Here is a 15,299-nt window from a genome sequence, read left to right as displayed (position 1 = left end):
TTGACTGTTTCGGACGCATCGACATCTTGGTGTAAACATATTAATATATATATATATTTTTGTACTGAAATATCTGTGTGGAGCGTTCCTACGACGTGACAAACATTGCACATTTAATATATCTGCAAAATGCCCTTTGTATCTGTTTACTAACTCAAGATGGCCACGCGCTGTACGTGCAGAAAAGCTGCGCGTGAGTTCTGACGCCCGGACCACGCCCACACTCCAACCCCTGGAGAGGGCAGAGTCCTATGCTGCCTGCCTGCAGCGTTAGTATAGTGAACACGGACGTCCCGCAGCTGGATGCACGGATGGTGGCGGAGGAACGAATGGGCTGAGAGAGCGCACCTCCCCGACAGCAGGTGAGTCTTATTAATGTATAGAACGCGATTACTAATTGCAGCCCGAATCATGAGCAACTTTGGAGAATGTGTGGCGATTTAGTTTGCGCTGCAAGCATAGCGGACCAGTAATTTACGGCGTAACTATTATGAGCGCTATGAAATCATCCCGGGTGCCCAGCGCTATAATATACTAGGCTAATCTCTTAAAAAGATTACAAACAAACAACAAGCATTTACAATGCAACGGTCTCGCCATTGCAAAAGTTAGAGCTATTGGCATTGTAAATGACAACATTTGTATTTATGTGTTGGTTTTGAAAACAGATAAATAAATGGCATTGTCATTTACAATGCCAATAGCTTAATCTCTCACAAATGCCGGTATATCTCTCGTAAATTTGGTATAATGCTAAACTTGGATGTCCAGTCTTACCAATCAGCCCCATAATTAGTTTCTGGCTATATAAAAGAAAGTGAAGACCCTAGTGAGGGAGAGCCAGTAGGTTGCTGTAGAAAGACTATTTAGGATTGGTTATTGGAAAAAGCTTCTTTACTTTCATGAGGCCATCAGTAGGTGTTTAAAATATCGCACATAATCATCTCAAAGAGTAAGTGCACCCCTCCCAAACACTGCTCTACATTACCCACAAGAGCCCCCTTTCAAAACAAAAATTGGTAATCTTGTAAGTGTTAACAGTGAACATTGGAGTGGGCAACCATACGATCAGGGCTTTAAGTAGGCGGGGTCTTGTCGGTGCTCAGCACCAACAGTTCTTAAAAGCAGTTGCCGAAACGGATCCCTATCGCTATCGGGCTCTCCATTTTTACTCTCGAGGTGGGGGTAAAACAAAAAAAAGTTATTCTGCAATAGTAGCACCTGTCACTGCTTTTGAAGTAACTTTAAAGTGACTAATTTTCAGTTTTTAATAACGCAAACATGAGCAAAAGTTACACTACACAAGGACGTGTTCATTTTTTGAATGACAGGATGTTGAGCGGATGCCAAGCTCGAACCTGCAGCCCTACGCCACAACCTTGCCTACAAGAGCGGATCCATTTTTAATATTCTATACAACAAAGTAATAGGTGTTGCTAATTAGCTACGTTTAATGTTACTTATTGTGTTAGATAGCTAGATGAATAGACAGAAGCAGCAAAATACCAGCTGGCCAGCACACTGCACAGATTTTTAGCGCAAGTGTTTTAAGCCACGCCATTAATTATAACACCCACGCCCCTATGGGAGACTCCAACCCCCCAGTTTTCCCATCCAACTTAAAGCCCTGCTTAAGATCTTTCTAAAACAAGTGAGTGAGAGAGAGAGTGTGCGAGTGTGTTGGGGGGATTTTGAGGCAGGAAGAAGGTAGACGCGTAGCGGTGGCAATTAGAAGTAGATTGTCAAAACCAAAGTCGATGATAGACAAGAATAAATTACATAAATACTGCAGCCAGAACACACAATAAATGACTAAGTATGTTTAACTTATACTTAACTTAAGTACGCAGACAGTACCACAGAACCGGAATATGGCACATTTCAACGTTTGCTGACCGAAGTGCAATAAAAACAGGAATAAAAAAGGGAAAAGGAAAAGCATGAAAATAGACATGCTCCTCTTTTACTCTCAATCTACTAGTAGGCAATAGAGTGAAAGTAGGAGCATAAAGTAAATAAAAGAAACTGAAATCCTCTACTAAGCAATGTCACCTACCTCCAGGTCATCTCGTCTAAGGCGCTGAGCATTTTCACCGACAGTATTCTCCCTAAAAAAATTATAAAAAGGAGCTGTTCTACAGGAAATTAATTCATAAACTAGCTAAGCCTGGTGAATAAGAGCAGGTACGGCTCTTAGCATCCGGTTCCTCAAACTATTTGCTTTTCATACATAGTCCCATTACCGTAATCACTCTGTATGATTCACAAGCAAAGTAAAGTGGGGTGGCTGCTGAGAATCAGTTTAAAATAAGAGACTATGAAGACTTACGCACAACGTTAAGAAAAAGAGCACTAAAAAGCAGCCTTTTAGGGGATCCAAGGAATCGAAAAGCATATGTCCACACAATTGGCAGTGTTATTAGTCTGAAATAGCAGGAAACGCCGTTGCATTTCATTAATAGATATTTGGTGGGGCAGTCGGGCGTGTCATTTAGACTCGTGCAGTGCAGGGCTGGCCCTTAGACTCTGCGCATATGCGAGAGAGCCTCAAAGCCCATCACTCTGCACTATACCTCTGCATGAGGTTGCTACTACTCCCAATATACTCGTGATGAAAGTGGAGTACATTAAAACCACGAACACCGAGCGCAGCTCTCTCAGTCAATGTTCGTCATCGAGGTTTACGGTATTCTGCAGTAATGAAACCTGAACTGAAATTATGTCATTTGGCTATCACTCATGAACGTGGCCTGCGATTTGTGTGATAAATACTCCTTTTATTTCCCATCCACACACAGAAGTGGGCATCACTGGTTCAGCAGGTGCAGTGAAATCGGGGCAAAGGGGCAGAGGAACCCACTGACACGCTGAGGGTTCTCTTATTAAACAGCGTCCTGCAAGGGCCCATTACCTTCCTTGCATTATGGCCCACGGCGACCTTGCTATGCCACTGGACACACGTCAAGGGCTTGCATCCTATACTGCCAGACCTGACAAACCATAACAAGGGGGAGGGGGCAGGTCGGAAGGTGCACCCTTTCCTGCCCGGAAGTCAATCTCGCTCCCAGCTCACCTGCTCGGGGGTATCCTTCTCGCTCACGGTGGCCAGTGGAGTCCTAGGAGACGTCATGTTTGTGGTGGACCCTGAGCGGGTCTCCGGTGCAGGGGTTGTAATACGGGCCCTGATTCAGTCCCTCATGGCGGTGCCGCCTCCCTCTCACCGCGGCCATCACTGCCGGCCTCTGCTCGCCGCTCCCACAGGTGTCCCCGTGCTCGACCTCCACCGCCGGCGCGCAACCAGGCTCGTGCACTGCCCTGCAACTCGAGCACACGCTCCTGTTGATACTACGGCCACCTCCCAGCCTCCCCAACATGGCACGGACAGTGGGCGGGCGGGAGGGAGGAGGCACTGACAGTGGGCGGGCGGGAGGGAGAAGGCACGGACAACGGGAGGGAGGGCGGGGGATAAACAAGGCCACGGACAGTGGGCGGGCGGGAGGGAGGAGGCACGGACAGTGGGCGGGCGGGAGGGAGGGAGAAGGCACGGACAACGGGAGGGAGGGCGGGGGATAAACAAGGCACAACAACGGGACGGGGAGGATAGAGAACATGGACAACTCCTCGGCGAGAGGGAGGGTGTGGGGGGCGGGACTTAAAAAAAGACACGGAAACGCCCCCGAATCGCGTCTTGACGGGGGGAAAGAGTGATTGACAACCATCTCTTCCAATGGCTAGCCTCCATTTATGGAGCTAGCCAATGGAAGAGAGAGGCGGGACAAAGCCCCATACTGCTTCTCAAAAGATATCGCCTGCGCGAATGCTGCTGCGCAGCGGACGCCAGGCGAAACCTAAAAACAGTAGTCCAAAGGCAACTTTACCTGTGGGACAGTGACCACCTGCCAATAAATGTTTTGAAAATGTGCACGCTGAATATCAAAACAATTAACATAACTTGATGTGAATAATTCATTGGCTATTTACGAAACCGCGTTAAATCATATTTTTAAGCACACTGGAGGGACTTCTAGACACCCTTCCTGTTTAATTGCTTCCAGTATATGTCTCCATCTGCGCAAACTGTACAAACGAAGACATGCTGAATACCGCAGACACTACTATATTAAAATGCTACCGTAATATTAGGCTGGCAACTTGACCGGGATGTTCTGTTCCAGTCTATTTTTTTTAATACTGGTACTTCTAGTCTTGTTTATTTAGGGCACACGCCCTTAATAACAGAGAAGTGGGAGACTAATCAAGTTAGGCAGTATTCAAGTGACCTCATGGCGAGTGACATCATAGTGCGTGACATCGCACTTTACATCACAGCAAGTGGTATCACAATTCATGACTTCACAAGAAGCATACATTCCAAATTTGTAGGAGAGGTAAGTGGGAGTTCTTTTAAAAAAGAATCCGAAGGATTTGTAGTTTCCTCATTGACTTCCGTTGATGCAGAGGTAAGTTCAGGCAGGAGACAGCCAAACTAAAGCCCTTTTTGGCTTCAATAATTTGGATTCTCCCGTCTGTATTGGATCTATTGGCATGTAAAGAAGTGACATCGGATCTTAAGACCTCACACATATTATAGCATGTCTATCATGAGTACCTTTGAGCGCATTACAATATTTAAAAAAATTAGGTTTTCGCGACAGGACTGTACCAAAAAAGTGACTTAACCTGCGATGCAAAATCTGGGCCTCAACTTTTATATATATATATATATATATATATTTTTTTTTTAAAACCATGCCAAAAAGAAATTGGTAACAAGGAGTAACGTGGCAGTAAATCTGTTACGCTTAATTCATTGCTAAGTCTGCATTTTGAAAATATCTTATGCACCTATCTTATCACCTGCTGCAGAGATCTTTGTGTGCCCGGTAAATCTCAGAGAATAATAAGATCGATCGATCAATCAATCAATCAGGGAATTGTAAGCATGCTACTCACCCATGAGGGTATCGAGGCCCTTTAGGGGTCCGCAGGTCTGAATTAGCCGAAGAGCCAGGTCTTGAGGGATAACTCTGGAGGTTACCATATTTACTGGAGAGGGCTGTGTTTTGTCTTGTCCCAGTTTTGAATCAAAGAAGCGTAGAGGGTTAATATTTTTAGTTTATGTAAATGGATAAGTGGGTTACTGCTTTTAACACCAAAATCCTTTTGTGACTTGCAGTTCATAAATTGTAATCCTTCTAATATAGCACAGTGAGCTATGAAAGTAGTGACTCCTACACTTTGTAACACTCGCTATTTAACACATCCTGTATATTGATTTACACACACATGATTTATTGTCAATGTATTATGTATACGTGACATAAAGCGCTCTGACACCCTGCATTGGGATGAGAAGCTCTAAAGCATTATAAAATAAATAAAACAAAATTGTCTTGTTTAAATTTTTACTTGTGTAAATATTGGGACAGACCAGCACATCAGACAGTCTTACAATGCATGCATAGGTCTTGTATACAACAACAGAAAAATGTAGTTGTGAAGTATAACAATCTATGTTCCTTTGTTTCCCCTCCATTGCATTTGCATCTATGTGTTAGTCTCCAGATAGCTCCCAGCCAGGCTACTCCAACAAAAGGAGGCCCAGTGGCCCCTTAAATACGCCCTTTTTTGGGGGGCCTAGCGCCTGCTTGCTTTGAACAAAAGGTGACAATGTACAGGCACTGCTGAATGTGTCCCAGTGTCTGAAAATTACACCCGGATGAGTTTAGCATATTTCTGCGGGGCCCAACTGCTTGGCTGGGTAGGCGGCGTCCACCCTGTGAAAAGAGCATGTTGACGCAGTCTACCCACGTGTACCCTTGACTTGTGCCCTGTGTTTATTCCATTATAAAACAGGACTACAAGCAGTGCTTTAAACAGAAAGAACTAGAACTGCAGGTAATCACTATTCAGAGCACCTGTTTGCACCTCAGACAGGCCCATACTCTCCCATTAAGTGTATTGCAGCAATGCTGAGAAATGCAGGGACCCTCCCTTTCAAATTAAAGGAGTGCAGGTACTCAGTACCGGACAGTGCCTGCCCATTTAAAGCACTGACTACAAGTCACAAAATAAATACTTGGACTGGAGAGGTACATCCCGCATGGACGTGGGAAACTTGTCAGCTATACAAAGTTTGTTTTTCCACATAGTGACTTTGTGTTTAGAACTCAGTGACCTGGTGACAGTACTTTCAAGGGTGCTGGCTGGCTGGGTGTTCCACGGGTTTTGTAGCCACTGGCGTCTGTAAAAGTGGTTTATAGGGATATACAAAAGGAGTCCCAGATAAAAGTAGTGAGGCACATACAATGGGCAGTCATGAAGTCTGCACATACACAAACACATGCAAAGTAATTTCAACGTTTTAAGTAGACTATGAATTACACATTACTTGGGTCTGTGGAAGGAGTAGGGGTCTACGGAGTGTCTAAATGATTCTAGTTCTCCTCTTCTCACACCATAATTCTGCAGTCTCTCGGTTAGACCCATATGCTCTTTTTTTTCCTGATATCTTTCTGACACCCATCATCTGCATATCGCCCAGATCCTCTCTTTACTCGTCAGTGCCCTCTTTTCACTCCCTTTTGCACATGCTTCCTTGCTTCTCCTTACCCCCTACACACAATACACCCACTCACCTGTAAGTCCTGCCTTTTCGTTAACTTTCGTGCTGTCACTATTTCGACAGCTGTATACCTCTTTCACACACTTTCATATAGAATTACATTTACAGTTGGCACATCTGACAATTGCTCTATGTGCTCTGCAGAGAATGTCCCAGGCTTCAGACTGGATCTGGAAGATTTTTATTTGAGTAATATCCCTGTAGGTAGGTGGCATCAGATAGTTCCGCGTGACTTAATTGGCGTCGTCTGCGCCGTAGTGATGTCCGCATCACCTATAGAGGCACTTCCTCAGCGCGCTGGTGTCAGTTACTTTTCACGGTTGTATGATTTAACAACTACCTCTGGAATCACGAGTGCCTAAACCACGAAGGCTAAACAACGACCAAATCCCAACCACTATGTTTTGAACCACGACTCACTGAACTACGAAATACATCCCATTTACATATAAATGTAGTAATAGTAATAGTAGTAATCCATATTCCCCATAGTAATCACTTATACACACTGGATAGGGTGCCTGATTTCTTTGGATTAACTTTTCTCTTAACTCCTTGTTTTCCCTGACAGAAATGTATGTTAACACTGGCCCGGTTTCTTATTAAAATATCCACAGCTTTTGACAGCACTCAGGAAATTTTCCTTGCAGACATCTTCCTGGACTATGTCTTATTTGAAGAAAGTTTGCTCTCACATTTTATATGCAGAAAGCAATGGTTTAAAACTTGCTGGCAACAGCCAAGGTCTACAAATCCTCTGCTCATGGTGGATTGAGTAGAAATAGGTTGCCTCTTGGACATAAGCAAAGCCGTCTGCTCAGCCACACCCTTCACATTCACCGAAGAATTCGCCAGGTGTTTTCTCTGAAAGATTTCAGCCGTAAAATCTATGTGATGTCTAGTGCACATGTCAACGTGTCCCAGGGCGGAGGGGGCGCCGAGAAACAGATGAGCCTTGTGGTGTGCCACAGACCCCGCTGAAAAGCAACATGTCACACAATGCATGTCTGTGATCTCAAATCTGAGGTTCCAGCAGCTTTAAGACGGTGAAACACAGATCCTCTTGATCCGTGCCCAGGGTCCTCCTGCCTGAAAACAATCCTACAGTGCCATCTACTGGCCAATTAAAACCAGGTAAATTAAAACGGACTATCATTAGATGTTTATTAAAATTATTATACGTTTGAAGTGTACTTTAAATAAATTACATTTTTTTCATGTTTAAAGGTTGGAGTCGTTGTTAAGGCCACTCGTTGTTTAATGAAGTAGTTGTTAAGAAGGTCGTGGTTCAATCCCAGTTCGTTGTATATGAGTTGTTGTTAAGGCCACTCGTTGTTAAAAAAAATCGTTGTTCAGGCCGTTTCCCACTTTTCACGACTTTCCACACCAGAAGCACGAAGCCATGAAGTGCAATGACATTGGTGTGTTGTGACAACTAGAGCACTGACTAAAAACCTGTCCACGGAGTGGGGAGGATGGGTGGGTCGGTAAGGAACTTTCAGCTAGATCATGTCTCTATCAGATAAGGCGTTACCAAAGATAAGTAACTTGTCCATGTATTAGAAACATGTAGCCCCAGATTCCTTACCTTTGAATAGATACCCCAGCAATTCAATCCACGGAGGAGGGACTGTGATCATGTGTAGACTAAAAAGGCCTGCAGGACAGAGCAGCCGAAAAGACCATCCCTTCGGACTTGACTATTCAGCTGTAGTGCTCTGTACACGTGTGCAGTGATGCCCACGTTGCTGCCTGACAAATGTTGAGGACTGGAACTCCACATTGTAATGCCGTGGTAGAAACTTTAGGTCTGGAAGAATGAGTTCTTATTCCTTCAGGAGGCTGCTTTTTCAGCAGAGTGTAGCAAATGTTGATGCAGAGGATGACCTGCCATGAGATAGTCCTTTTCTGCACCGTATGACCTTTCTAAGCTCCCATGTACCCCACAAAGAGTTTGTCGTCCACCCAGAATTCTTTAGTGCGGTCAAGATACAACGACAACAGTCTTTTTGGATCAAGAGGGTGGAGTCGCTCCTCTTCTTTAGAAGGATGCGGAGGAGTGTAGAAAGTGGGCAAGGTGACAGATTGCCCTACATTGAAGGGTGTTACCACTTTTGGTAGGGAAGAGGCACTAGTACGAAGCACCAACTTGTCAGGGAATATTGATAGGTAAGGAGGCCTGGATGACAAAGCCTGTTATTCGTTTACCATCCTGGCAGATTTGATTGCCACTACAAAGACTGTCTTGATGGTAAGCAGCTGAAGGGGTCAGTTGTGCAGAGGTTCAAATGGGGCGCACAGAAGGAAGGTGAGAACGAAATTAAGGTCCCTCTGAGTCATGATGAAAGGGTAAGGTGGGAACTGTACAAAGCCTTTGAGAAATGGATAAGCATTTAGTCTGAATCCATTTTTGATCCACTGATAGGCACTGTGCGAAATTCACACTGCCTTTGGCCTCATGCCACAGCTGTCAATTATAGCCTGTTACAAGGACCCACACACAACTTGAATTCACACAAATGTACGAGGCTACTCACAGTATGCAATACGGACTTGTTTAAATTGCTCCATAGGGCTCGATTGCAGAAAAAAGGGAGCTAGCTAAGAAGCCAAATGTGCCCACTAACATTGATACCTGGACGGCGGCACTCACTGTTTTCGCCACTGTCTTGTGTGAAAAGGTCCTGTAGCAGTGTGTGACCTTATGGAAGTACATGAATGTTATTAGGACAGCTAGGTATTCAGGTAATTTAATAATGGGCATGCCATCATTGACACGCTCATATTATTGATTGAGGAGGTTATTTGCTACTTTAGAACAGAGAATACCCATTTATATAATTTAAGTATGCTTTTACTAGGCATAGAAGCCTATTTTTTAATGTAATCGATTTACCTGTTTACTCGCTCCACCTTCTCTGTTTATAAAATATACGCACCTTTATTTACTTATTGAATAGTAAAGTTAGTAGGACTGGGGCTTTAAGGCACTCGGAGCAGATTAATCACGTGAGCTCCTGATGCCTGTATTTTAAGCCCCTTTGGAAACACGTCAGGTGATACCTTTTCTAACGGCCAAGAAACGCCGGCAGTCATCCTCTGCAGCGCCGTGTTCCCTTTACACATAACCTCTGACGGTAAGGATAATTGTACAGCACTGACCTGTTGGTTTATGCTGCCTGAACCGTAACAAACGTTGTGTTTTTAATTACAAGCACTGTGGTTGTGTTTGTTTTTGTAATTTAGAATCACGCGGAGTGAAGGAAAGGACCGGTTATTTAATGCCCGGATTCCGAAGATTGTAATCCTCACGGACACGATTAGATTCTGTTCGGCTGTCTGGCCTAGTTGCTACATATCATAGCTGCGTGTAAGTTATGTTCTTCTTCAAATGAGAAGTCCCGTATTATTTTCTGAGGAGGTTTTGATATTAAAATAGATGCTTTTAGCAATAATGTAAGAATTATTTTTTGTCTTTCTCCTTTTTTCTTGGCCCTTCTTCGGTTTCACACAAGAGGCCAGACGTGAGGCAAGTGATTAAGGGGAACGTGTTGGTTTTAACTGAACTTTGCATATCATCAGATTTCTGTTTTTATCTAGCGGTAAGCGTATATATAAAGTTACGTCCTTACTTAATGGAGTGTCGACCGATAATCGTAAAGATTAGATGATAATGAGTCAATAACCTTAAAGACTATAGATTAAAATATCAATTAGTGTGGGTATTTGTTTCTGTCCAGGGGAACAGAAAAATCTTATAAGACTATATAAGGTTTATCCAGGACACTGGACGAGAGTATTGAACCCTCCTTTCTAATCGCAACGAGGAGACTACGTCTAGAATATATTTAGGTAAACGCATTATGTTGATAAGGGTTCGTTCCTGGACGTTTCATTGCGTTTATCGTCTGTACAAATATATAAGTAATTATAGCTTAATTTTTGTTTACCATATAGATGCTAAGCGATATCTTATGAAACAAAGCCACATTTTGAACTACAAACGTGGTCGTGTGGTCTCCACGTGTGACGATTAGAACCAGCTAAACACTAATTAAAAACAGTGATTCGATCCTTTGGGTGAGCAAATTATGCTACGTTTGTCATCACGTGATTGAGCTGCAACATAGGTTTATATTGAAGTACGGCATCTAAGACATCTAATATATGTCCTCTTCCATCCGTAGTAATTTAGTGTCATGTCCTTTGCAACAGCGATCTATCAGTTGCTAAGGAACTAGAAGTGGACCCTAGCCATTGTGTGGAAATTTTAGAAGTAAGTATTGTCCATTTTGTATTACATAACTGCCTATAACACTCTTTATGACTTATAATGGGGGTCATCATTATTCAACGACTGGATGTCTTGGGTCCGTACCCTTTATATACAGTCGCTTTAAATATATTCTAAATCTTGGATGGTCACTCTCTACTGATCCCCTATCTATTTTTGATATGATTAACAAACAACTGCTCAAATATAGAACTACTAGCTTTGTAACTTGTCTGGCAAATATTACTTTGCTGTAGCAAGTAGGGAAGGTGTGTTGCATAAAAAGATTGTTGTGAATCTGTTGTATTAATTACATTTTATGATGTTTTTCTTTTAATTGTAATAGATTTTTTTAGTATATGTTAGTGTTTGTATTTTTATGTTTATTAATTATATATTTCAGATATATTTGTGGCTCCTGAGGAAGGCGTTTTCAGAAACGCCGAAACGCGCGTCGAAAGTATTGATTGCCACTTTTTGCCCTTTTTTAATATTATGTGATAATGTTTTATGAATTTTGTATAAATTGTTTTTGGGTGTCAATTTGATGTAATTTGTATATTATGTTTGTTTTTAACTTGAAAACCTATTAAAAAGAATAGAACTTTGCATTGAAATATATGGACAGGTTTCTTTTTGCAGTCACCCTTCTCTTTGATAGGATTGTTCTTAGTTATATACACACTATTAGGACAGCCAGCACCAGTTTTGGGGATTTGGTGTAGTTAAGATATGATGAACAGTTCAGGGCATGAAAGAGCACCACACTGACAAAACCATGTGGAGATATTAATCAGGAGCTTTGGCTATGGTAAGTGAGACCTACGAGTCCTGTGAAAACGATATGTACTGCAAATGGACTTCCTATTCCTTATTAGACCTTTCTGAGTCTCCCCACTCGGAGCTGAGTGTGGGTGGGAAGCAAGCATCCCCACAAGGGGGTCTGATGGAATTTTAACAAGGGAGCCTGTTATAGGTATCCCTGCAAGTTTCGCCATGACTGCTCCAGGTGTGGCTGCAGACACTCCCTCTTGCCGTGCACATCCGGATGCAGCTCGCCCTCGGCAGGATGGGCAGGGAGGATGGCAATGGAGTGATGACAAGTGGATACTCCAGTTAAACTGGAGGCAATACTGCCATGGTTGAAGAGATATCCTAATGGCGTAGCAGTGGCTTTCTTGTGGGAGGGTTTTAGTTTTTGTTTTCGCATACCTTTCACGTGTACCCAAGTGGGTGGATAAGCAGACAATCTGAAGTCCTGCAAAGCAATGGATATCCTAGTGCAGGAGAAGTTGTTGATGGAAGTGAGCCAGGGTGGGATGGCAGGGCCATTCTGATTCCTCCATTGAGGAACTTGCTGGTGACCCCGCTAGGAATGGTGTCAAACTAATCTCCGGGGGAGTTCAGGCCATGACAGATGATGTATCAGCCTGAAGGGAGTTCTGTGAATGATTTCATCTACCAGACGTAGTGTTCAGTGTCTTATGCCAGCGTAGACACAGCCACTCCCTTGGTGCAGGGTCGATGTGTAGCTGGGAAAGACAGCCTCTTGCTAGTGCACCAGGATAATTTCCACTTGTTAGGAATACAGTTTCAGGGTGGTTACTTTGTTGACAAGTCCATGCCTATGGAATTTTCAGTAGCATGCACGGTGTTTGAAAAATGTAGCACTTTCTTGGAAAGGGTGATTCGCGCAGTAGCATCATCTGATCAAGTTCTTCATTACTTGGATGATTTCTTGCTAATGGGGAGAGCAAGGGTACATGGAGAGTGTGCTAGACTGATGAAGGCATTGGCAGTTGTCCCAGACCGTTTTGGAACAGAGGGACCAACAGCTATTCTGATATTTTTGGGGGTTGAGTGGCAATGGCGTTGCGTGTTCCAAGTGATAATTTGGAGGTGCGGAATGGTTTGGTTGATAAGCTTCTGAAAAGAGGGAAGTGGGAGCTGCAACTGGCACACACGTTGTTGGGTCATTTGAATTTTGCATGAAGATTGATCGCCCCGGGGTGTAGTGCCTTTGCAATGTAGTGGACTGTAAAGTCACATCACGGTATTTGTTTGTCTAGACGAGTGAAGAATGACTTGTTGATTTGGAGGTATTTTTGGTGGGTTATAACTGAGTGACAACATCTCTTGGCATCAGTGAGAGGGATGGAAGATTGTAGTCCATTCCAGCCCAGATTTTATCTTACAAAATCATTGCCAACAGGAGATAAAATTCTAACATGTATCCTATTGCTGCTAAGTGTATGTCCCGAAAGTGCGGGGCCATTAGGTGCTACTTGACAATTGCAGAGTAGCCTGGAACAGCGTATGTTTTATAGTGGTCATTTTGGTTTTATTGCAGATATCTGTTGTGCCATTTGATGTTTTGTCTGTATTTTACTTGGTTTTAACTACTTGATCTAATTGATTGTGGACCATGTGACAGTGGCATGACTCCTAGGGTCCTGAAAAACTCCTATTGGCATGGACTTTCTAGGCAACATGATATACCTTTTTTAGCCCACTTTTAGGACTTTTAGAGGTTTTTGTTGTTAGTGGTTCTACTCGTCTAAGCAGGAAGATACTACATTATTTAGGACCCTATTTGATGTCTATATACGTGTCATTCATTGTTCCTTCTATATATCGACACTTGTAACTTCAATATGTATTTTAACTGCACTTTTATGGTTATTTGACCGAAATAAAGTTATTATTGTTATTAATACTGGCTTACTAGCTGTACTGTACTGTACTGATAAGATGGGTTAACAAGTTAAACCTTTCACTGTTAGGGTGCTTGCACACCTCTTTGCCACAGCTTTAAAAAAATCTACATTAGGTTGTTTAAATACATGTATTTCTTTGGTCTCCTTACACACCCATAGAAACTACAAATTTGTTTTGGAACATTCAGGGCTATGTATTAGTGCAAACCCCACGTTAATACCTCATTGCAGATATTTCATTTTTTTAAAAATACATTTTATCTATATTTTGTTGTCCTTCTCAAATGGACAAACGTAAATCCTGGAGCGGCAACCATCAAAACCTAGCCCTGAATATCTGGAAATACCAAATATTTGTGGGTTTTCCTAGGGAGTGTACAATTATGATAGATTAGTTTACTTGACACAAACCTGTGACAGAATCACTGTTCATTTGATTACAGCTATAAAAACGCAGGAGTATATGGAAGTTATAAATATATATAATCCAATTCTGTATGTCATGATAAATATATTGATGCAAGCCAGACATTCCCTGCCCTACATGGCTTGTTGGCAGAACATGTGGAACATGATATTTGCCAAATATTTAGCATTTCTATTAAATGTGGTAATTCCTCTAGTCTGTTTCACTCAAGAAGTGACCACAATCTGTGTTTTTCTGCGTCTCCTGAGTGCAGGGGACCAGACATTTATGGGTTTTCCATATGCGAGAAACTGTTTGCATGGCATCTGGGAAATTTGGAAAGAAAGTGAAATGCTAGTGGAGAGTTCCTGTGTTTTAGTTGGAGCCATTGTCCCTTGGCTGTAGTGACACACACTCCAGCCACATATTATCAGCGTTTCTCTCTGTGAATGCCAAACCACCTATTGGAATGGGAATGTCCCCTGCATGGCGTACACTCATGCTGTCCTTCCTTTGACTGCGATTATCTGGAGTCCTGGTTTTTGACTTTGACCCTAGCCTCCCCAGTCCTGGGCCTGTGCCTTCACATGAGTGTGGACCAAGGATCTTAAAGGGGCATACTAAGCCTTTATTTTACTGACATTGAACTACTGTCCCTGTTGTGAGTTTAGCAGTAGAGCTGTGGTGCAACATACAGTATTATGTCAATTCATAGTTGAGACCAGACCTTTTTACCTCTCTCACTGGAGTGGGGGCCTGTTGGCTCTCTTGTGTGAAGTTCAGTTTCTATGTGCCAACCGAGATCCTAGCGTTAACATCTAAAATGTATGTTGTGTGAGTTTGTGTTAATGGCCAGTATGGCTCACTAATACACAGAATCAGAATTCACGTACCAGAGTAATGGGGACCTGTGGGTCACATTTTGGAAGCCCCTGGCCTATTCCTGTTCACCTGATAGAGGTGCGGTTGTTTTTCAAACAATGGAAGTGTATTGCTGACATTGCTTAAGCAGGGGGGACAGAGGACACCAAACACCTTTAAAACTTCAATTGTACCTTTAGCACAGAGGAACTGCTGATCAGTCTTCTTGTAGCACTGTCATTTGGTAAATGGTAGAGGGGGTTATGGTGGGACTGCAGTCTCTATTGTTCAAGGTGATAGGGACCCGTTAGGTGAGGCTAGTCTTGTGCCTCTTCCTAAACACTATTCAGCGTGGTTGTTGATAATCAGGAGCAGGAATCTCACAGCTCTTTCTGCCTCTGTTGTGGGTACTCCATT

The 15,299-nt window shown here is 43.0% G+C and overlaps 1 protein-coding gene across 1 annotated transcript in view; it reads left to right on the top strand.

The window, feature by feature from the left end:
- Positions 1–234: 234 nt before the first annotated feature.
- LOC144799521 (uncharacterized) overlaps positions 235–15,299 on the top strand; it is a 118,850-nt gene continuing 103,785 nt past the window's right edge. The window contains exon 1 of the mRNA XM_078670883.1: positions 235–362. The gene's annotated coding sequence lies outside the window, so the exon portion shown is untranslated. The remainder of the gene's footprint in view (positions 363–15,299) is intronic.

Source organism: Lissotriton helveticus, chromosome 12 (assembly GCF_964261635.1).
Source record: "Lissotriton helveticus chromosome 12, aLisHel1.1, whole genome shotgun sequence".
Classification (NCBI taxonomy): Eukaryota; Metazoa; Chordata; class Amphibia; order Caudata; family Salamandridae; genus Lissotriton; species Lissotriton helveticus.
Note: the sequence above shows the minus strand (reverse complement) of the source record. Positions and strands in the feature narration are given on the sequence as shown.